Source organism: Leuciscus leuciscus (genome assembly GCF_965113295.1).
Source record: "Leuciscus leuciscus genome assembly, chromosome: 3".
In the NCBI taxonomy this organism is placed as follows: Eukaryota; Metazoa; Chordata; class Actinopteri; order Cypriniformes; family Leuciscidae; genus Leuciscus; species Leuciscus leuciscus.
The window spans coordinates 24,007,548-24,032,882 of record NC_138727.1 but is presented as its reverse complement, the minus strand read 5'-3'; the positions used below and the strand labels follow the sequence as shown (position 1 = coordinate 24,032,882).

General features: G+C 39.2%; 1 protein-coding gene and 1 long non-coding RNA gene across 3 annotated transcripts in view; both read right to left on the bottom strand.

The window, feature by feature from the left end:
• Window positions 1-25,335, bottom strand: part of pspc1 (paraspeckle component 1) — a 189,374-nt gene that overhangs the window by 73,913 nt on the left and 90,126 nt on the right. The gene's annotated exons all lie outside the window — the stretch shown is intronic.
• Window positions 14,231-18,292, bottom strand: LOC309495656. The gene is made up of 2 exons (XR_014204764.1): window positions 17,185-18,292; window positions 14,231-17,149 (listed from the first exon to the last, which is right to left on the bottom strand). It is a non-coding gene; the product is annotated as an uncharacterized lncRNA (long non-coding RNA).

Here is a 25,335-nt window from a genome sequence, read left to right as displayed (position 1 = left end):
TTACTAAGTTTTTATTTTCATATTCGCCTCTCCCTCCACAAGGGAGATGAACTCTGAATCACTTATTTGGTAACTCCACGTTCAGTGAACCTTTAAAACTTCGCGCGAGTCTGCTCGCACCGGAAGACACGAAAGAACGCACTGCTCCAAAGACCCACGCGTCTTCTTGCCTCAGCAACACAAAAGACTATATGCAAGTATAAGCCCTCGAGCTTTTAACATGTTTAAGATTGCCTGCACCACTAAGGTGATCTGATTTCTTGTTGTGTCTCTCAAGGTTACCTGGTCTGTGAATTTTGCCTTGCTTCGATCATCTCGGTGGTCTCTCTCTCTCTCTCTCTCATCCTGACTTTTAGTTTCACTTTCTCTCGTTCATTCCTCTCTCTCTCTCATCTGTTATCTGTTTGTCTTATATTGTTTTACTGTTTGTTTTGTTATGCGCATATTTACTCTGTGTAAATCGTAGTTATGTATTCATTAGTTCAACTATTAAATTCCATATATTCCTGATTGTCTCTGTTTTAAATGCTCATATAACCAATAGTCCATGAGATGTTTCGATCTTAAGCTACATGCTTTATCTTGTTACGATTTCAGTAACCTAAATTTTATAAGGACAGGAGAGTTGTTTCAATGGCCAGAAACTATTCTTCCCGAAATTATAAGAAGTGATAACTTTATCGAGAAGTTGATAAGTTAATCTTACGGCCGTTTTGCTGGACAGACAACTGTTTGATAATTACGTTAATTTCCATTTAGGGTTATCTCACATAAATCGATCTGAAATAAAGGCTATTCATATATGAATGAGGAATTATAATTCGTTGTAATTGATTATTCATATACAATCGATCTATGTTCAACTTCGATACAATCGATCTATGTTCAACTTCGATAATTTAATGTAACTGTAATATGCAATATATTAATCATATTCATGATGAATAATTAAAATTCCCTGTAGATCATTTGAGCTCATTTTAATTTTAATGTACTACCCAGTGCGGTTACAATATATATATATATTAGGGCTGGGAATCGATTAAAAAAAATGAACTAATTAATTGCACAATTTCTGTAATTAATTGCAATTAATTGCGCTTCCCCCAAGCTTGTAATCATCAATATTTAAACTTAGAATCACCTAATTAAACAACACAGGAAAAAAAGGGAACAGAAAATAGCCCTATATTAAAATATTAAACATCAATATATCAATATATTATTCTTTTTCAATAATCAATCAACATAATCAATTTAACAGATTATTATTATTATTATTATTATTTTATTAATTATTAAAACAAAATATAGTCCTACAAAGCTATTATTACCAGAGCATGTGATCAGAGCAGGTCATTTTACCATTGTTGCCCAGCATGGCTATACCAGCTCAGCAAACAGAAGTCAACAGAGAAATTTCTCGTTACTTGAGTGGACTTTACTTTTCCAGTGCTTAGTACATGATTGAAGCCTTTGGGCCGTTAACGACAGAGCCGCCGACACACACACACACACACACACACACACACACACACACGGAACGGAGAGCTCGCCGCTGCTGGGCCATTAACGACAGAGCGAGCCGACACACACACACACACACACACACACACACACACACACACACACACGCACGCACACACACACACACACGCACACACACACACACGCGCGCGCGCGCGGAGCACAGAGCGCGCCGACCGACCGACACACACACACACACACACACACACACACACACACACACACACACACACACACACACACACACACACACACACACACACACACACACACACACACACACACACACACACTCACACACACACTCACACACACACACTCACACACACACACTCGTGCGCGCGGAGCACAGAGCGCGACGCACATACCGAGCGGAAAAGACCCGCTCATGAAAGCTGCCCGAGAATGAAACCTGACCGCCGAACATGGAGGGGCGGGACGGCATATTTCGGCCTTTTTAATAGCAGACGCAACAGGAAATCATTAAAACGAGGCAAAAAAAAAAAGTGCTGCGTCAATTGCGTTATTTTTTTTTAACGCGTTAAACATTTCAAATTAATCGCAAAGATTAACGCGTTAATCCCCCCAGCCCTAATATATATATATATATATATATATATATATATATGTGTGTGTGTGTGTGTGTGTGTGTATATATATATATATATATATATATATATATAAACATATATACAGTGGGGAGAACAAGTATTTGATACACTGTCAATTTTGCAGGTTTTCCTACTTACAAAGCATGTAGAGGTCTGTAATTTTTATCATAGGTACACTTCAACTGTGAGAGAAAAAAAAAAATCCAGAAAATCACATTGTATGATTTTTTTAATAATTAATTTGCATTTTATTGCATGACATAAGTATTTGATCACCTACCAACCAGTAAGAATTCCGGCTCTCATAGACCTGTTAGTTTTTTTTTAAGAAGCCCTCCTGTTCTCCAATAATTACCTGTATTAACTGCACCTATTTGAACTCGTTACCTGTATAAAAGACACCTGTCCACACACTCAATCAAACAGACTCCAACCTCTCCATAATGGCCAAGACCAGAGAGCTGTGTAAGGACATCAGGGATAAAATTGTAGACCTGCACAAGGCTGGGATGGGCTACAGGACAATATGCAAGCAGCTTGGTGAGAAGGCAACAACTGTTGGCGCAATTATTAGAAAATGGAAGAATGGAACCAGGGCAACTAAAGAGTGGCTCCGTAAGAAGTATCTCAAGGTCCTGGAGTGGCCTAGCCAGTCTCCAGACCTGAACCCAATAGAAAATCTTTGGAGGGAGCTGAAAGTCCATATTGCCCAGCGACAGCCCCGAAACCTGAAGGATCTGGAGAAGGTCTGTATGGAGGAGTGGGCCAAAATCTCTGCTGCAGTGTGTGCAAACCTGGTCAAGAACTACAGGAAACGTATGATCTCTGTAATTGCAAACAAAGGTCTCTGTACCAAATATTAAGTTCTGCTTTTCTGATGTATCAAATACTTATGTCATGCAATAAAATGCAAATTAATTACTTAAAAATCATACAATGTGATTTTCTGGATGTTTTAGATTCCGTCACTCATAGTTGTAATGATAAGTACCTATGATAAAATGTGCAGACTTCTACATGCTTTGTAAGTGGGAAAACCTGCAAAATCGGCAGTGTATCAAATACTTGTTCTCCCCACTGTATATATATATATTAGTGCTGGGCAACGATTACAATTTTTAATCGCGATTAATCGCATTGTTACGAGCAAAATGTAATAATGAATTCTAAAGTAGTGTATATAGCAGATCTAAATGTACTGCTATATACACAAAAGTGCAATAACATGTGGTTTGCAAAAACTTTAAACAAATAGCCTAATGTGCTTTTTACCAGCAGTATCCCCTTTACACAGTAGCAATAAAATATTTCTTGTAAATCTCAACTTAAACATTAATGTAATCAAATCAAATATTAAACCAAAGCTATTTGCCACTGCCAGGGCATTACCTTTTATCTAGCTTGTTAAACAAGTTACCATCAGAGTCCTGTTTTCTTTCTTTTTTTTTTTTTTTCTGAACAGGTATCAACAGGTATCTTTCATCAGGGAGCAGCAGAAACAGTCAGTGTTCAGTAGCAAGTTTCCCTGTTACTGTGCGTTCACACCAAACGCGAATAGCGCGTCAAATTCGCGTCTACCGCGTCTAGTTGGATGTTTGAACATTTTGAATCCATTCGCGCGTCCAGAGCGAAATTGACCCGCGTAAAAAGCAAAGGTTTGACGCGAACTGGACGCGCGAATGAGGCGATTTCGCGTCCACCGCGCCGCGCTAAACGCCTCATTCGCGCCGCAGGACCTTGCATTGACTTTAACATTGAAATCACTCGCGCCAGACACTCTATTCGCGTTTGGTAGAGTGAGGAGAAGTGGTCGAGCACAAGGTGCAGCGACAAGCGAGTGCGTTCCCGTGAAACTGTTGCGGTTGTGTGCACACGCCCGCCCGCTGCCGAAGTTGAATTGTCTTGATCTTTTTGTAAACGACGTGCAGCACAAATCATTGGAAAAGAGACTGATCCTCGCTGTTTGTGAGTTTCCTGAATCTAAATAGTTATCAGGACATCAACAGGAGGGAATTCACATGGCAGAGCATCCCCGCTAAACGCTGGTGAGCAACGGACTTTCAAAATAATAATAAACTGCGTTAACGTGCGATAAAAAAATTGTCGGCGTTAATTAATAAATGCGTTAACGCGTTAACTTGCCCAGCCCTAATATATATATATATATATATATATATATATATATATATATATATATATATATATATATATATATATATATATATATACACACACACACAATTTTTATTATGATTTTGCATATCTTTCTTATTTGACATGCAATAACTCAGGAAGGAAATAAGATAGGAGAGTCACTCTACATGTGAGCTGCATCTGGATCAAATTTTTTGGTGATAGCATAAAGTTACAGCATTTGGAACCAATATGGCCTTTTTGTTCAGTCCTTATCTCCCCCTAATGGGCATTTTTAAAACTGTTCCTCCATGAGGAATATCTTGATCAACGCAATGGGTTATTTTGATTTTGGGCTCATTTTATTTGTAAGAATCTGCTGTAAAAAATGCTGTGCCATTTTCTTCGATTTGTGCATGCTTCATGAGCTGTATGATGTTTTTGACACATTGCAGTACATAGTACAAAAAGTATTTTATAAATTATGATTTTTTTCCCCCTATTTATCAGCCAATAACTCAGCACTATATATATGAGTTAATCAAATTGGCATTGTAAAGTTCAGACTCTGAGCTTTCAAATGACACCTATTTTGTGTTTAAGGTGCTCTAAGCGATGTTGGGTGACGTCACTTCTTGTTGACGTTCAAAGTATTGTCAAACAAAACGGAGGCTAGTTCGACCCTCCCTCCTCCTCATCCCGTCCCCTCCCCCTAGGGAATTCACGCCTTCCTTCTCCGTTTTCCTCTTCTTTGTTATTTGTTCATCGGAACGTCGTCTCTTTGGTCGTGTGTCGGCCATATCAAAATTCAAGAGAATATAATTATAACGTTAGTCATTGTCTAGGACATCTCTCCTCTAGCTAACTTCCCTCTTAATGCTTCTCTCTCCTCCACTCCCCACACCCCCCTTCATGTGCATGCGCACTAACCCCCCAAACCCCCACCCCCAAATCATTCTTGTCGGTTATTGGCTGGGACACTGTTTGTTTTGTTCCATGGTCCAGGCTGGGCCAGTTTGTTTTTGTTGTAGTTTGTGGAGCCTGGGCTGTCTACAGAGACCGCGGTTTTTTACAGTGTGCTCAGGGGACAGGCAGCTAGCGGATAGTGAGGAGATGTTTGCTGTATGTGACAAAAAATGTTTCGGCCTAAAAAACGCGCGACATCGCTAATGGTGCGTTCACACCGGACGCGAATAGCGCGTCAGGCGCGAGTGATTTCAATGTTAAGTCAATGCAAAGACGCGTTACGCGCGTAAAAAATTCCTGCGCCGCGAATGAGGCGTAGAGCGCGGCGCGGTAGACGCTAATACGCCTCGTTCGCGCGAATAGCGCGAATTGAGAGTCTGGCGCGTTAAGCGCGAATGATTTTATTAGTGCTATTTGTGCATTCGCGCGTTTGACGCGAATTCGCGTCTGCCGCCCGAGTTGAAAAATCTGAACTTCTGCGTCAATTCGCGCCACGTTAACCAATCAGGAGCCTGCTTGCTGCGGTCACGTAGTGAAGTGACAGTTTATAATGTTATTTTATGTTTGGCCTCAATACATTATTTTGTAATATGACTAAATTGCACAACAAAGCAAATCTTTCACATAAAAACTCGATTTCAATATATGAGAGATACTCATTTTGTATTGAATGCTATTTATTCCATATCTATTCTAGATTATATGAAACATTATTATTCTAATGTAAAGACAACAAACACAATTTAGTGTATAAAAACTAAAATCACAGGACAGGTTTCACTTTTGGAGGCTGGCTCCATTTATTATCAAAACAAAAATAAATGACAGATTAGGTGGGTGCGGGTGAGGGTGAACCTCGCGCCGGGCTGTAGAGCGCGGGTTTGTCAGGCAGCAACCACTCGAGGCCGAGGCCTTATACGGCCTACGCTGTCCTCGTCAGCGTCCTCACCGTTAGGTCCACCAAACCTAGCTCCTGGAGCAAATTGTGAAACTCCTGAAACCCTCTGGAGGGTCTGGTGGACCCGAGTACAGCGACGATGTCCCCTACGCAGCTGTTTCTGCTCTCCAGAGCATATACGAGCGGTGACTCTCTCGATTAATGCCAATGCTAATGCTCGATAAACATCTAAAAAAGATGGCCGCCAGCGGGTTTCGAAACTTTCGCCTCTGACGCGCGTAAATTTTGCTTCAAACTTTTGTTTTTACGCGCGTCAATTTCGCTCTTGACACGCGAATTAACACAAAGTGGTCAAGCGTCAAACTACACGCGGCAGGCGCGAATTTGACGCGCTATTCGCGTCCGGTGTGAACGCAGCATTAGAGCACCTTTAAGGTAGTAGTTTTGAAAAATACGATTATGAATTACTTTGTCTCTAGGAGACGCCCGCGGCGTTAATCAAAACTACGCCGCGGCGTTAATTAAGGCGTTAATCAAAACTACGATGGTCGATTACTCAAGTGCATGCCAGTGTTTTTCCTTGTCTCTGCTTGACAAGTTTCGCAGATGAGCAGCAAGTTTTATCGATTAAATGTATTAACAACAATGAATCGATCGTCGATTAATCGTTAACATCCCTAGTACAGTTAGCTTATGATTTTGATATTGAATGTATAGACATAGATGTTTCCCTCTCACTAAAAATGTTTTCTATAATTATAGCTGTTTATCGACCACCTTCGACAAATATATAATTTTTTGATAAATTATAAAAGCTTCTTAAAGTATGTGATTTGACTAAAGAAGTTATTCTACTTGGTGACTTAACCCTCTGAGGTCGAGAAACGCGCCGACGCGTTTTGCTGGATTTTTTTCACATAGCAGCAACATAAACTTAAATTACTCCGTCATTTATGGTTATACAGAGAAAAGAAATATAAAAAAATTATCTGTGATATTTCTACTTTTGTATGTGTCCACTTACAATCAAATCAAAACATTGTGCTTTTGTAAAATAAAGAAAATAAACAGGGTGTGTGTTCTGCCTCTCCGTCGCGGTGAACTTTTTTTTCTTGAGCACGTCTATAAACTGAAACAAAACTCAGCGAATCCTTCTCACACATTTATGAGCCATATACCTTTATACACATTTAAGTGTGTACTTTTAAATGATCGGATTCAAACTGCAAACAAATATTCTCTGTTTAAGTAATTTGTATAAAACCAACAGGATGTCCAGTATCTCAAACGCTTGCTAATTACTTTTTAATTCGACACGCCCACTCGCGCAAAAGTGATTCACATGCAAATCTCCACATGGGACGCGAACGCCCTCCTTACCTCAAACACCAAAAAACTTCACAAGTCTCTGCTTTTCGTCGAGTTTGGAAGACACGTCTGAGCTTACATTGGATTTACCTCAGAAGAAGAAGAACGCGATTTGAAGACAAGAAAGATGTAAGGTAAGAAATTCTTACTTATTAGTTTATGGTATTGTTGCATAAACTTCACATTGCAGTTGAACTGTTGCTAGATATATGGTGAATATTATACTATTTAGACCCGTGTTTCCTGTTAAATACTGTTTGTGGATATCTGCTCAAACATAGATATGTATAACCATAATGTTTAATATTTTGGAGCGCGATGGCGTTTGAATGTATCATATTTTGGAGCGCGATGTGGGTTTGAGTATCATATTTTGGAGCGCGCTGTGGGTTTGAATGTATCATATTTTGGAGCGCGCTGTGGGTTTTAATGTATCATATTTTGGAGCACGATTGCGTTTGAAAGGAAAAATGCACCAAACATTAGGCTTTATGTTTTTACTATTATCTCATTTCATATCATCATAACGAATGGAAACATTTGAAGTAACATATGATAATCAATATATTTTTCTCTAGCGTAGTTGTCCTTGAAATCTTTTGGAAGATTTAATTTATTGTTATTATTATTTTATGCAGCACTGCGTAGCCTATGCCTACAAGGCACAACAAACCTGGTGTTCATTATATATTGTTGGAAACGTGCGTGTGTGTGTGTATTCTGTGAATTTTAAACCAGAAAAATCTAAAATCTATTCCCAAAATCGTGCAGCCCTATAGTTTCTCTTGATATCAGTATGTTCACAGTTTTTTCTTTTTTTTTCTTTCAGGGACCAGATGCAACTGAGTCCTGCTGACTTCAACATTCACATGAGTCTCTGTACATGAACATGGTAAAGTGAAAATCAAACACCTTGGAAATGAAAGGTGTGTACAATGTTTTTAGGAATGGCACAAAGGTCTCTGTCTTTGGATCATTGTTTTCAATGTGCTCTTTTGTCATTTGTATTTTTGGATTGTGTTGTGTTGTAAATAAATCCAAACAATCTAAAAGCCATTCTTTTTTAAATCTCCTCATTCTTTGTGCAAGGTTGCTCTGAATGACAGGGCCTGATCGCTCCTAATAGGGCAGTTAGGGGAGTGTCTTTGTCTTTCTCAGGTGTTAAAAGCTTACATATTAATGAGATGATCACGCCTCTTCGCATATGGCTTTGTCACACAAAACACGTCTTAGAAATTTTAAATCAATATATTGTCTTATCTGAATGAGCAGTCAGGGTGATTTTCACATAGTTTTGGAGCAAATATTCTAGGCTATGTCACCCTGTAGCCCAAGACTGGTTGCCCACTGAAGCTAAGCAGGGCTGAGCCTGGTTAGTACCTGGATGGGAGACCTCCTGAGAAAACCAGGTTGCTGCTGGAAGAGGTGTTAGTGAGGCCAGCAGGGGGTGCTCACCCTGTGGTCTGTGTGGGTCCTAATGCCCCAGTATAGTGACAGGGACACTATACTGTTAAAGAGCACCGTCCTTCGGATGAGACGTTAAACCGAGGCCCTGACTCTCTGTGGTCATTAAAAATCCCAGGATGTCTTTCGAAAGAGTAGGGGTGTAACCCCGGCATCCTGGCCAAATTTGCCCAGTGGCCTCTGTCCATCATGGCCTCCTAATCATCCCCATACTGATTGGCTTCATCACTGTCTCCTCTCCACCAGTAAGCTGGTGTGTGGTGGGCGTTCTGGCGCACTATGGCTGCCGTCGCATCATCCAGGTGGATGCTGCACATTGGTGGTGGTTGAGGAGATCCCCCTTCTATGTAAAGCGCTTTGAGTGCTGAGAAAAGCGCTATATAAATGTAATGAATTATTATTATTATTATTATAAATGAACAGGCATCCCAGGACATTGTGTGTGATAATATTATGTCTTGTATACTGTATCTTGCATTTGTATTTATTTCATGCATACTTTATGAGAGAACTACTAGTTAATGTAACCCCACCTATATCTTGTCTCCTATCTAATTAATTCTCATTTAATGACTCACACTTTAGTGTGCATCACCTTTTCATAGAATGCAGTGTGTGTTTATTATATCTATCTGAGTATAAATGGACACAAATGGCAAGGCCCATGTCTAACCACACTTGAGACAGAGTCATAAATCCTCCCAACAGAGGAATTTCCCGCTTGGAAATTCCACTTTTCTTATTGGTCGAGTCAACCCTGAGAGGTGGGACCTCTCTCAGGCTTTAAATTGCTTCAACACAAGCCCTTCCTTCTCGGTACGTTCAGTATACTATTATGATACAATACGTATTTGTTTCTGATTATCTGGCCTGCATAAAAAGTAAATTTAATGATTCAGATTCTGACTAAATGCTCTTTGTAGTACTGTACAGTTAGAAAGTTATTTCCCAACCCCCGGAAATGAACATTTCTATTAATAATCAATATTGAGGGTTCACAGGATGAACTGATTGATTGGTTGTAATGTTAATGTAGCTACATCAAGTTAATCCGATTAACTGATCCAGTTATTCATAATTAATCATAAGTTATGAATAATTATTAATATTTTCCTTATGAGCTAATTTGCTACAATGTAATTGTAGAGTACCAAAAAGTTAATTTAATCATCTAAAAATGCATTAAAAGATACAAATTGGGAGGAACATTTCTCCCATAATTGTACTGAAAGAGATGCAAATGTTTTAACGGAAATTATTCAAAATATCGTAAATAGCTTTATGAGGCAAGTTAAAAGTAGACAGGAAGCAAAATTGTCTGGTTAAATGAAAATATCTGGTCACTTATGAAACAAAGAGATTTTGCATTGAAGCAGTTTCTTAAATCTAAGATGGAAAACAAGAAGGGATATTTTAATAAATGAAGGAATAAATTAATAAGTGAAATTAGAAAAGCAAAATCATTTTTTTATATATATCTAATAGAGGAAGGAAAAGGTCATACAAAATTGACATGGTAAAATTTGAGAAACTTAACAGGAAATAATTTTTTTAAATCAGTGTGAAATATTGAACTTGAATAAGAAGTAAAACGTATTAGTGATCATGGTATGATAGCAAATACTTTTAATAATTCTTTTCTGGACACTAAGCTTTCTCACCACGTCTCTTTGTCCAGAGATCCGATAGATTACACTGGCAGATACTGCTCTACTCATATTTACTCTTAAGCAGGTGTCTAACACAAAAGCTGACAGAATAATTAGTTCTTCTAAATATTCTAGATCTAGAGATCAATATGGATTAGATTCTATTTTTTATTTTTAATTATAAATAATTAATCATAGGACCATTAACTCAAGTTAATTCAAGGAATTTTTCCCTCTAAATTGTCGAAATTAGTAAATATAGACCAATAGGTATTCTCCCTGCAATGTTTAAAGTCACTGAAAAATGGGTAGCAGAGCAATTAAATGCATATCTTAATAGTGCATTTTCTCTTCACCCTATACCATTTAAAACAAAAAACAAAAAAAACATCTAAAATGGATATAAGAGGTGTAGTTGGTGCTGTATTATTGGATTTTAAGAAAGCTTTTGAAACTGTAAATCATGATATTTTGCTCTCTAGGTTATCAAATAAAAACTGAGGCCATTATGTGGTTTAAATCTTATTTAGAAAATAGAAAACAGTATGTAAGGGTTATAAATGCAACATCAAAATATCTACATTATAATATTGGAGTTCCACAAAGTTCTATTTTAGGTCCATTGTTGTTTGGTATGCATGTAAATGATTTACCAAATGCCTGTCCTCCAGATGTCATTTGTCAAATGTATGCTGATGATGTTGTCCTGTATGTACACGCAAAAAGTCAACAACAGACAGGCGGCACAGAAATTGACTGATACCATGAATCAGGTTACACAATGGCTTATCAAATCACTTTTACATCTTAATGTCAGGAAATCTTTTTGTATGTTGTTGTTTTTTTACTAAAAAGCCAGATCATGATGTGAAAGCAAAAGTATTCGTCCAGGGACAGAAACTTGAGGTAGTACATTAATTTAAATATCTAGGAATAATAATATAATAATATATTCTCAGCTTTCTTTTAAAAAACATGTGAAGACAGACATTTGATTTAGCGAATTTTAGATTTATTGAAAATAGTTTGACTAAAGAAGCAGCAGTTTTATTTATGATCTCGATGATTATCCCACATATTACATACTGTATGGTTCTTAAACCAGTTGAAATCGTATATAAACAAACTCTTAAGGTGCTAGATAAAAAAGCCAAATAGTTCTCACCATTGTAGTGTTTTAACTAAGTTTTCCATTTTAAGTTAAAGCAGCACTCAGTAGCTTCGGGATTTCTTCGCTGTATTCTCGCTTTTTGCTCGCAGGTTTCTCTCTAGAGATCCCCCCACAGCTTCGGAATAGATATTTGACAACACTGTTGTAAAAACTCGAGGCTATAGATCAACGACATCAAAGCAGACGGGACATTCTTTAAAACGTCGTCTTCATTCGGGTTCGGACAGCATGAGGGAGCGCAATAATGACAGCATTTTAGCAGATTTCTTTTGGCCGTAAAGCAATCGTTTACATCGCGAGACCTGATATCACGCGAGACTTCCTGACGCAGCGGCCGGCGGCCCGCCGGCTCAAAGTTGCAAGTGCGTATTTTCCGCTCACGGGCACCAGGGGGGTGCGAAACGACCACCATTCAACCCGAAATAAGTAATATAACCATTCCAATGACTCCGAAGCTGTTCAGTTAAGGTAAAAAAAGTTACTTAGTTCACCTTTAAGAACATTTGATTCAATTAGCTGACTTAGCACTTGTTTTTAAGATTTTAAATGGTCTTGCTCCACCAGTTTTTAAGGATTATATTGATCAGATAACAGGACGGTGTACACGAGCTGGTACTAGGGGTGATTGTAATGTACCATTGAGAAGTACTACCTTTGGTCAGTAATCTTTTGCTTGCAGAGGAACACATGAGTGGAATAGACTTCAAACAGAGTTGAAAAACACATAACAGGCCTTTCATGGTTCTCTAAACGGATAAAAATATGGTTACTGTTGAATCAAAATTGTTTTAAAGTTAAATTTTTCTTTTTTTTTTCTTCTGTCCTTAACATCAACCAGCTAAGGGCCTACGGATAGAAATTAGCCAGTGTTGACTAAATCTGGCACATTTACATGTTATATATTATTAATGTGTATTGTCTCTGATTAAATAAATAAATAAAAACAAGAACCAGAAAAGAAAAGAAAATGAACAGGAACATAAAAACAAAATCAAGTTTAATCGTTCTAAACGGTTATTTGAAATTACCATTAACCGGTTAATATCGTTATTTTAGCATTCTGTTTAATATTTTCAATTGGCAGTCAACCAATCCTGAATTGAGCGATCTTCCCAAAATTTCATACCATGATCTTATAACAAACAATCACGATCTGCAATCTGAATCGCGATCTTCCCAATTTTGAGATGTAATATCCAGACTGAATCAAGCCTATGGACTGATCTATTTGCAAAATTGAAAACACATTATTGCATTAAACAATCAGTTGTCAAAACAGTCATTAAACTAGTGGTTGACCGATATTGGTTTTTGAAGGCAGATGCCGATATCTTAAAAGAGCAGACTAGCCGAAATAATATGAAAATGAATTAAAAAAATAAATCTCTAAATTAAACTGACTTACTGATTCAACTGATTGAAACTTCTTGATTATGTATTCATATTACTGTATTTTTCACAAATAAAGAAATTGTTTAGAAAAAATATGAATAAAAGGAAGTAAACACTTTAATCAACAGGGCACCCAGAAATATGGTAAATTTGTGCGCACTGGGAATCATATTTTTTCAAAAAAAGACAAGGTAACAGAGCACAGTGAAAATGATATGAATATGACATAGTGGGTAACTGAATATAGTGCAGCATAGTTTGAAATCAAGGGTTTAAAGTTTGTCGATCGTGCGTCTCCAGTGAAGCTGATCTGACGGTCACGCACAGTAACACGTTGATGCAGGCTACAAATGCGCACTTCAGAATATCTGACAGCTGGTTTCGACTAAGCCTGCAAGGTTTGTGAAATTAAATGTTTATTAGACATTCAAAGATTTGTTTAAATTATATAAATGCACATATGCTGAATGCTGACGGTAAATGAGAAAGTATTAATAGTGTTTGATTGCTCTTGTCTGCCTCGTTGCTCCTGCTGCTGCCATTGCGTTGGTTTGCGTCTGTAAGCTTCGTATATCCAGGGCTCTCAAGTTTTGAAGACAGGAAAGAGTGACTTCCCCCCCACACATCTTTGAAAGACAGATTCAATGATTAATGCATCCATGGCCAGGATATAATTATAAAATATGACATGATTTTAAAAGTGACCTATTACATCGACTATGCAATACACTTTAATTTATTTAGTGCTAATAAAATAACAGTAACTTTATTTATTAAATTTTTTTCTCGCGCCTTTTACAAGTTCATCACACAACTTGGTGAGTAGGATCAGTCAACAAACAAGGTGAGTCATGTCATCATCTTCTCTTATTGTCACTTGCACTTCATGTAACATGTATAGCATAGCCTTCTCTGTCAGCACAGGATTTACATCTAATAAATGCAGGAAGATAGCAAAGCTGACGGGAAAGATTTCAGTACTAGAGATACGCATCCAAGCTTTAATCGAGGTTAATTGTAAGAGTGCAAGGGCTTTAGATACTGCTTTGGATGCGACTAGCTTAGTGAACTCTGTACATTGTTCGGTTCCGGCTGTAGAGCCCGTGCAGCAGGGCAATTGGGTGACGGTGAGGCGCTGTAGTCGCGGGACAAAACACCGCTCTTCCGTTCCGATTACAACATTAAACAGGTTCTCCCCTCTCAGTGAAACACTCACTGTGAATCCTGTTGAATGTGCCCTAGTTATTGGCGATTCTATTTCACAGAACGGGAAAATAGAGCCACCAGCCATCATAGTCACATGTTTGCCGGGAGCCAGAGCGTCTGACATCAAAGCAAATTTAAAAGTGTTGGCTAATGCTAATCGTAAATTCTCTAAGATTATTATTCACGTCTGCACTAATGATGTTTGACTCCGCCAGTCGGAGATCACTAAAATGAATGTTAAAGAGGTGTGTGAACTCGCAAGTACGATGTCAGGCACTGTAATTTGCTCTGGCCCCCTTCCTGTTTACAGGAGTGATGAGACACTTAGTAGATTGTCCTCACTCAATGGCTGGCTGTCTAAATGAGTCCGCAAAATAATATAGAATTCATAGACAATTGGAAAAGTTTTTGGGGCAGACCTGACCTGTTGAAAAGAGATGGTATTCATCCCTCCTGGGATGGTGCTGCTCTTCTCTCTACTAATATGGCACATTGTCTTAGAGCTCAAACATGAATTGGGGCTCAGGTCAGGAAGCAGACAGACTGGCTAAACCGACCGTTTGCCAGCTGTCTCACGTCACCAAGGCCAGATAAATCCCATCACATAGAGACTCTTTCACCTAGATATCATTATATAGAGACTGTGTCTGTTCCCCGAATTAGGACATACAAAACACTTCCAAACCCATCTAAGGGTAAAAATGTAATTGATGTTCAACAAATAAAAAACAGATATAATACAGATGAGCAAATGCTAAAGTTTGGTTGCTGAATATTCGATCCCTTACTTCAAAAGCACTTATTGTTAATGATATGATTACAGGCTATAATCTAGATGTGCTGTGTTTGACAGAAACCTGGCAAAAACCAAACGATTACATTACTTTAAATGAGTCCACCCCGCAAGATGACTGTTATAAACTTGAACCTCGTCTGAAATTGCTGTAATTTATAAATCAATTTTCTGGTGTTGCTGTAATTTATAGAAATATTTTCAGAATTACTAAGAAGTCTATTTTCAAATATGGTGCTTAATGTAACAATATATAGTGTAAATGATAAATTACGTTTGAGATTTGTACTGGCTACTGTATATAGGCCACCAGGGCACTATACAGACTTTATCAAAGAATTTGCTGATTTTCTATCAGAGTTAGTACTGGTAGTACTAAGACAGATAAAGTCCTAATTGTTGGTAATTTTAATATACATGTATATAACGAAAAAGATGCATTGGGATTGACATTTAAAGACATTCTTCACTCTATTTAGACAACACGTGTCAGGACCTACTTATTGTTGTAATCATACTCTAGATCTAATATTATCACACGGAATAAATGTCGATGCCGTTGAAATTCTGCAGCAGATCGATGACATCTCAGATCATTATCTAGTCTCAAGTAAACTTCATTTAGCCAAGGCTGCAAAGCAGACTCTGTGCTACAAATATGTTAGACCTATCACTTCTGCCACTAAAGATTGCTTTATTAATAATCTTGCTGATCAGTTTCATCTTCTCAGCGTCCCATATAGATTAGAAGAACTCGATAATGTGACAGAAACTTTTAACTCTCTTTTCCAGCACTTTAGACACAGTTGCTCCGTTGCGCTTAAAGAAGATTAAAGGAAATAGTCCAACGCCGTGGTACAACGAGCACACAGAAAAATGGAGCGCAACTGGAAGAAAACAAAACAAGAGGTATTTCACATCTCATGGAAAGAGAGCTCGATTGCATACAGAGAGGCCTTAAAGCTGCTAGATCTGCTTATTTTTCAACCCTATTAGAAGAAAATAAACAAAACCCTAGGTATTTATTTGAAACAGTGGCAAAGCTAACAAAAAATAAAGCTTCAAGCCCAGAAGTTTCCAGGCAGCACAGCAGTAATGACTTTATGAAATTCTTCACTTAAAAGATTGATAATATCAGGGAGAAAATTATAACTATGCAACCGTCTACTACAGTATCGCATCAGGGAGTGCACTGTAGTCTCCCTAAAGAAAAATTAGATTCATTCATTGCTATAGGAGAGGAAGAATTTGCTAAACTCATTAAATCATCTAACTCAACAACATGTATGTTAGACCCTATACTGACTAAGCTACTGAAAGAGATGTTTCCAGAGGTCATAGATTCTCTTCTTAATATCATTAATTCATCTTTGTCATTAGGATATGTACCAAAAACTTTTAAGCTGGCTATGATTAAACCGCTTGTTAAAAAAAAACACAACTTGATCCTACAGAATTAGTCAATTACAGGCCGATCTCGAATCTACCTTTTCTGTCAAAGATACTAGAAAAGGCAGCATCTTCACAACTATGTTCTTTTTTAGAAAGAAATGATATCTGTGAGGATTTTCAATCAGGATTTAGACCGTACCATAGTACTGAGACTACTCTCATTAGAGTTACAAATTATTTGCTCTTATCATCCGATCATGGTTGTTTCTCTCTATTAGTGTTACTCGATCTTGGTGCTGCATTTGACACTATCGACCACAACATTCTAAGGTTGTGCCGATAGTGTATCGACGATAGTCAGAGATATCGTTGATGGCAGATGGCTTTTACGATATCAGTACGATAATTAGCTTGTTTTACCATTAATGTATTAAATTATTATTACTATTATTATTATAAAGCTAGTATTGTTATTAACTTAATATTAGGAACTACAATTAATTTGCCTTGCCTAAATTCATAACGACATCAACACAGCCTAACAATTGCGACATCACCGACAGGCGCGTATGAGGACTCCTCTAAGAAAATGTTTTTAAAACAGACTAAAAAACTACTACATCCCAAATCAAAATTGAATTTCAAGGTGATCCATTCACAAATTGTCAAGAGTGCTTATTTTAACAGACGCATTATTTAGATTCAAGATGGAAACGGCATTGTTGTTCGTCAGTCTTTTGTTTCCATAGCAGATTAACAAAACATATATATAATAATGAATAACACTAAAAAAATACAATTACAAAATATTATTAATAATAATAATATCACCAAAATGATATAGGCCTAATAACAGTCTTTAGTTCACGAATGCAGTACAACTCCGCCATCCGTGAAAATCAAAAGCAGCTTCAAACACTTGTTTAACAATAAATATTCGTACAAATTTTTCGCTGTGATTAATGTAGGTCCACAAGAGAAATATTAAGCCACTAAATTAAGATAGTTGCTATAGGCTACCGTTATATCCATCGTCGTCTCTGAGAAAATGCGGCGTTAATGCAGCGACAGAAAGCTTAGTCCGTTTCTGCTTTCACTTTCAGGGAATGAGCACGTTCTTAACCCGATTATGCTGAATAAACGGACGATGCATGTGGTCATGTAAACGCATTAACCCGTTTTCCTTTATAGGAGTCAAGTCATAAGTTTAAGTATAAACCGATCGACTCAGCTAGATTTTTGGCCCTTACTCTGATTTCTCCCGGCATTTAAAACACATTAACCCGCGTTCTTTAGGCTTATTGAAGTGCGCATATGTGAAGTGCATCCAGACAGAGAGAGGACTGGTAGGAGGACATATATATCGCAAACTCTGACTCTTTCTTGACCCAAGAAATTATAAAAACGTGTTCTCATCTCGTGCAGAAGTACAGTAAAAATGCTGCATCTGTAACTGCATGAGAGGATAATGTGTGTCCGTAAATTTCCCGCTGACATGCTGAAATACTCAAGTCAGATTAAAAAATGATTAGGATCTTTTTTTACCTCACTATACCGGAAATAACCTGATTTAGCCTATTAATAGCCTAAACACTCCACCTTTGCTAGCAAAATAGAAAATGATTCTCATATATAAAACGAAGTAATAAAACAAGCAAATTAATAAGTAAATAAGCAAGTTAATAATCAAATAAGTAAGCCCCGCCCCCCTCACGATAATATTGTGTAAGAAAAAAAAAAAACCCCAGAGATTCTAATTATTGGTCAAAAAATTTCATCACGTAATAATCTAGAATACTGTCTAACACTTGATGGCTGCTCTGTCAAACCTTCGTCGTCGGTTAGGAACCTGGGTGTGCTCTTTGATACCAATCTTTCATTTGAAAGTCACGTGTCTAGCATCTGTAAAACCGCATTCTTTTATCTTAAAAATATATCTAAATTATGTCATATGCTGTCAAGGAAATATGCAGAACAATTAGTCCATGCGTTCATGACATCAAGGCTAGATTATTGTAATGCTATTATGGGTGGTTGCACTGAACGCTTAAAAACCACAGCTGGTCCAAAATGCAGCAGCTAGAGTTCTTACTAGAACCAGGAAGTATGACCATAAAAAAAATATTGCTGATTACTTACAAAGCACTAAATGGTTTAGCTCCGCAATACTTGTGTGAGCTCTTAACGCATTATAGTCCTTCACGTCTATTGCGATCTCAAAATTCCGGCCAGTTGATAATACCTAGAAAATTAAAATCGACTGCAGGCGGTAAATCCTGTTCCTATTTAGCACCAAAACTTTGGAACAATCTTCCAAACATTGTCCGGGAAGCAGACACACTCTGTCAGTTCAAATCTAGACTAAAAACACATCTCTTTGACCTAGCATACACATTATAGACTTCTATAATTCCATGTTAGTCTGCATAGTGAAAGATTATGTGTATTTTTAGTTAACTTTAGTCAGATGCATTTATATTGTTACTGTGCCTCAGATGTAATCAACTCTTATCTGTGTCTGTAAAGGTGTGAACCAAATGGCCCATACAGATGTATGGCCCATAGAAACTGATTGGTGTGAGTAATAAAGAAACAGCATTGCTCCCATTTGTCTTCATGTATAAAGTTCTGTCTCACAGACAGAACTTTGGGTTAAGATTGTTGAAGGGCGACATGCTAACATCGCTGCTGAAAGACTGCTACACTACAAACCTTCAATAAATTCTTCTCCCCACAATAACTCTGGTCAAGCTCACTTATTTTATGTATTGGAGAAATCTAATACATTGGCGAGCCACCCAAACCAGTGCTCGGCCAAATACAGCAAAATCTAACAATAGTTTAGGTCAGCCGGAACCGGGAACACTCCCCATAAATCCTGTTATACTTGTTTTCTTTTCGAAACAAACTTTGTTGTATTATTTTCATGTTATCTCTGTGAAGCTGCTTTGATACAATCTGTATTGTAAAGAGCACTATATAAATAAAGGTGACTTGACTTGTTTGCCTTTAAGTTTTTTTATTTTTTATTAATATATTTGTAGAACATTAACAGAAAGGCATTAATAACTGAAAGTTTTACAAACAAGACTGAGCTTACATTTAATCATCACATCACAAATATACTGTACATACCATTCCCAAAAGTAAAGAGAAAGAAACACATTTTTTTTCCCATACATTTTAGAGGAGCAGCTTAGATTTTATTTACCACAAAAAGCATCATGGCTCAGTATATTCCCAACATTGTTCATAACATGTGTTAGCGACCATATGCCTTTCTGCCACCACTCATCAATAAACAAATCTGTTGTTCCAGATTGACATGATATGAGGACTAAAATTATGCTTGAAAATCAATTTCCAGTATAATAATACTTGTTGATGGAAAGCAGAAAGTTTTCCTGGGAGTTTGGAAAGTTTCAAGTCACATTGCAGCAGAAAACTAATGCCACCACATTTTTTGAATACAGCAGTAGGAATCTCAAACCAGAAAGAGGACTTATCGTTAAACTATTCGACTGTAACATCTAAGTTTAATGACCCCATTCATAATATCAAAGTCAATCGTTTTAAGACCACCTTCATTTCACTTTTACGTATATAATGACTCTTCATTTTCCATATAAAATCAAGGTTTAATTTGTTAATTGCCTTTATCTTTTTAGCAGAATCTGCTAGAGAGAAACATGGATAGATGAATCTAGAAAGATTCCAGAAATTATTGTCTCTCTGCAGCCAAGTATTCATTATTAATTTACAAATTTCCAAAGTTTTATCAATCTTTAAATTTTCTAAATGATCCATCATCTTAGATAACCAGATACCTAAATATTTAACTTAATTTTTAACTGGGATATTGTATAAATGTTAAATTAGGATGATCATGAATGGCCAATAGCTCGCATTTTGACATATTTAGCATTTAACCTGAAGCTTCTGAAAAAAATCATGATTAACTGAAGTGCTAGGGGTATTTGCTAAAAGTAGTGTCGTCAGCAAATTGACTGACAATAAAACGATTCCCTTCTAGATCAATGCCAGATATGGTTCCCATTTTGAGTAAAATAGACAAATGTCAAAGGCCTTATGAAAATCCAAAAATAAAATGAAACCATCTTCTTCAATTAGATGACCATTTTCAATCAAATAAAAAACTAACCTAATATTATTACGAATCGACCTATCCTTTAAGAATCCTGATTGGGTCACAATAATAATTTGTGATATTCCCGTTTTTAATCTAGAAGCCAGTGCTTTAGTAAACAGTTTGTAATCTGTATTTAGTAGTGTTATGGGTCATAGGTTATCTAATATCCATTTATCTTTACCTGGCTTTGTCTGCCAATTAGGTGATTTGTTGTATGTTTTTGTGTGATCTCCTGATTGTGAAATAAAGACACGAGTCTCTGTCAAGCCGACCCCGCCACGCAATCGTCGCCAGGAACGCCGTTTGCGGATGTCATCTCATCCCTCACGGTTCTCCATCAGGAACAACACCAGGCGTTGCTGGACATGAGAAACGACCAGGAGCGTTGTCTCCAGGCAATCGTCCAGGCCCAACAGGAGGAGGTTCAGGAGCTGGATGAACCGGGAGGTTCGGGCAGAAGCAACAGCGCACCAGACCACTTCCACCCACCTGCCATTGAACAAAATGGGGTCTCAGGACAACCCCGAGGTCTTCCTGTACCTGTTCGAATAGACAGGAGGGTGGCCACGGAAGCAATCACCGGTGCGCCTCATTCCACTGCTGTCTGGTGAGGTGCAAGTGGCCGCCCAACAACTGCCTGTCCGGAACCTCCTGGTCTTCGAAGACCTGAAAAGGGCCATCTTACAGCGGTTCGTGATGGCCCAACAGCTCGGGGACGCCTGCCGCAAATGGCTGTTGGCTGAGGGAAGCGACGTTGAGGTGATCATCGACCACTGGAACAGTTCGTCACTCGCCTACCCAGGAAGACAGCAGAGTGGGTCCAGTGCCACCGCCTGACGTTGCTGGACTCAGCCATTCAACTGGCGGTGGACCATATGGTGGCATGCCCAGGGGTCGGTGAAACCCTGCCAGCAGTCTCTCTCGCTCTTCCTCTTTTTTTTCTCCCTCTATCTCTTCCCCTCAACCTGTCCCGGTCCCGTCCTCCAGGCCCGCCTAGAGTTCCACACCGAGGGCGGGGTGGTTCTGGTCTGGATCATGCTGGTGGCCCGCGAGCTCCGCCCAGGGCTGACCACTGCCGGGACCAATGCCGCTTCATATCCCCCTCTCTCTTCACGCCAATCACTTGATCCATTTCCTACCACTAGATTGGAGGGTAGGTCTGGGTGGGCCTGTTGGCGTTGCGGGGACCTGGGACATTTCATTGACAGGTGTCCAGTGATGGAGTTGGGGACAATGATCCGAGTCCCGGATGTCCCGCACGCTGCCTGGTCAGGCTGGCTGGTACCAAATACCTGTGAGTATCAAGTGGGGTACCTATCCGGCTCTGGTGGATTCAGGATGTAACCAAACCTCGATCCATCAGAGCCCGATTCAGCCCGAGGCATTGGATATGAGCCGCATGGTTCAGGTACGGTGTGTGCACAGTGACGTGGTGAAATATCCTATAGTGTCCGCTGTTATCCATTTTAGGGGACAAAAGCATTATGTAGAGGTGGCAAATAATCCGCACCTCAGACAACCGCTAATTCTGGGAACCAATTGGCCTGCTTTTAGTGAATTATTGGGGTATTTATGTGATGATGTCTCTTGTGGAAAGAAAAGGCAGGAAAGGGGCGTAGCCGTGCAGGTCGGAGAGGTGGAGCCGGGACCACTGAGATCTAAACCAGGTGAACAGAGCGTAAATTGAGTGTCAGCGTTAGTTCTGGCAGGCCAGGTAGTCAAGACGCTGCTAATGCTGTTTGCTAACAACACTGTCCCGTCAGCTGATCTGCTCCAGCTGAGCTGCATTAGCTCGTTAACTCCCCTCGCTGCTCAATGGCCAAAGCTCAAACAAGGCGCCCTATTTAAAGCACATTCAGTTTGCTCATACATGCTTGCTGCTCGCTTCTGCTGATCTGTACGCTGGTAAAAAGCTGTTTAATTCCTTCATATAGCTTGTTTCTCAGAAGGTGGCTTAGTCATCTCTTCATAGCGCTTACACTGCAGACTGTCATAACAGTTCAAAGTCAGATAATTCTGGGTAACAGCATGTTTTAGCTATTGCAGTCTTGAATATTCATTTCAGTAACTAATTAATCATTTTTACCATAATATAAATTGCTAAATTAGGGTGGCTCAGACGACACCGTTCGAGACACTCAATTTCTGTTTTGGGGGGAATAGCTCATCTAGTCAAATAATGTGAGAGCCCTTATGCTGCTGCTGCTGCATCCCCTCATGCTGATAATGCTGTCTCTATATGCTGCTGCTATCTCTTCATACTGCTGCTGTCCCCTGACTTCTACTAATTCATGAATGGTCAGGGGACTCATCTGATCAGAATATACTGCTGCTGCTGTCCCCTGATTCTGCTAACTTATGGGTGGCCAGGACTCATCTGATTATAACATAGCAAATTATCCGTATATATTTGTAGATTACTATTACTAAGCATATCAATTGTAAAAATAAAATCATCCTCTGTATCTCAGAGGATTGCCAGGTGTGGTTTTGTTTGGGGGGATATTTTAGCTCTCACAGTCCTAAACTGTGTGAGCGTTCCCTAATGCTGCTGCTGCTGTCCTCTGACTCTCTGCTATTTCATGGTGCTCATGAAAGGTCAGAGGACTCCCTGAACAGAGCCATACCGCCAAATTTCAATTCAGGAACATCAACTTGTTTGCAATCTATTCAATAAAAATTCTTTATTTTTATTGTCTGTGTGTTCTTGACTTAATGGACCTGACAGAAATTGAGTGTCAGCGTTAGTTCTGGCAGGCCAGGTAGTCAAGACGCTGCTAATGCTGTTTGCTAACAACACTGTCCCGTCAGCTGATCTGCTCCAGCTGAGCTGCATTAGCTCGTTAACTCCCCTCGCTGCTCAATGGCCAAAGCTCAAACAAGGCGCCCTATTTAAAGCACATTCAGTTTGCTCATACATGCTTGCTGCTCGCTTCTGCTGCCCGCCACCTCCCCAGCTCCTCCTTATGCATAACGTGGCATTTGCTTTGTCATGTTGCTTGCTCTGTTCACAGGGGGATATTTTAGCTCTCACAGTCCTAAACTGTGTGAGCGTTCCCTAATGCTGCTGCTGCTGTCCTCTGACTCTCTGCTATTTCATGGTGCTCATGAAAGGTCAGAGGACTCCCTGAACAGAGCCATACCGCCAAATTTCAATTCAGGAACATCAACTTGTTTGCAATCTATTCAATAAAAATTCTTTATTTTTATTGTCTGTGTGTTCTTGACTTAATGGACCTGACAGAACTGAAATACTGATCCTATTGAAGCGCGATGACTTTCCCCTTGAACAGTCTCAGGAGTCGTCGTTAAAACATGCATTTGAACAGGTCCGTTCTATTGACCATCAACCACTCCAAACCTGCTCGTCCACTCTCTTATCCATATTTTGCTATTTTAAATGACCGGTTGTATCGAGTCACAAAATACACTCAGACCAATCAAAATACAACCCAGTTATTTGTACCGAAAAGCCGTTGGGAAATGCTTTTCAAGGCGGCTCATTGTAATCCCATGGCTGGACATTTAGGACAAGCAACAACTTTAAATCATCGATTCGTTTGGCCGGGCATTCACGAGAACGTGCGTAGATGGTGCGCTTCTTGTCGTGAATGTCAGCTGGTAAATCTGCCGGCCTCCCCAAAAGCGCCTTTGCAGTCCCTCCCACTAATGCAGGTCCCCTTTGAAAGAATTCCGCACGGGGGCATCGCTTTGCATTTTTTCTAGAAGACTATGCAACGCGATACCCAAAAGCTGTGGTGCTCCCCAACATCTCTGCCAAGAGTGTCGTAGACGCACTGTTTCACTTAATCTCCCAAGTGGGGATCCCGAAAAAGATCCTCACTGATCAAGGCAAGGCGTTTATGTCACGTTCGTTACGCGAACTGTATGAATTATTGGGCATTAAGTTGATTCGCAACAGCATCTATCACCCACAAACAGACGGCCTGGTGGAGTGGTTTAATCGCACGTTAAAAACCATAATTCATAAATTCGTTCACGAGGACACCAATAATTGGGATAAGTGGTTGGAACCCCTCTTGTTCGCTGTGCGCGAGGTCACGCAAGCCTCCACGGGGTTTTCCCTTTCCGAGCTCCTTTATGGTTGTCAGCCTCGCAGGGTCTTAGACGTCCTAAAGGAAAACTTGGGAGGAAGGACCTTCGGAAAGTCGAAATTAAATTCAGTATGTCCTGGACCTGAGAACAAAACTCCACACATTGGGGCGGCTCTCGTTGGAGAATTTGTTACAGGCTTAGGACAAACAGAGCCGGCTATACAACAGAGGAACCAAACAGAGAATTTACACCGGAAGATAAAGTCCTTGTATTGCTCCCTACATCGAGTTCCAACTTACTCACAAAGTGGCAAGGACCCTTTGAGGTCACACAGCGAGTTGGGGATCTCAATTATGACGTAGTTCAGGGGTCGGCAAGTAACTTTGGCCGCGGGCCAATATTTTTTTTAGCCAGTAGATGACGGGCCAGCTACACGGAGTAGGCCTATGGATACAAATTAAATCTAGTACTATTGTGGTACAGATTACAGCCATTTTAATAAAGGTGTGAATAGCAATCATGCCTCATTCGCTTACTTTTGAACTTTATTCCTTTTTTA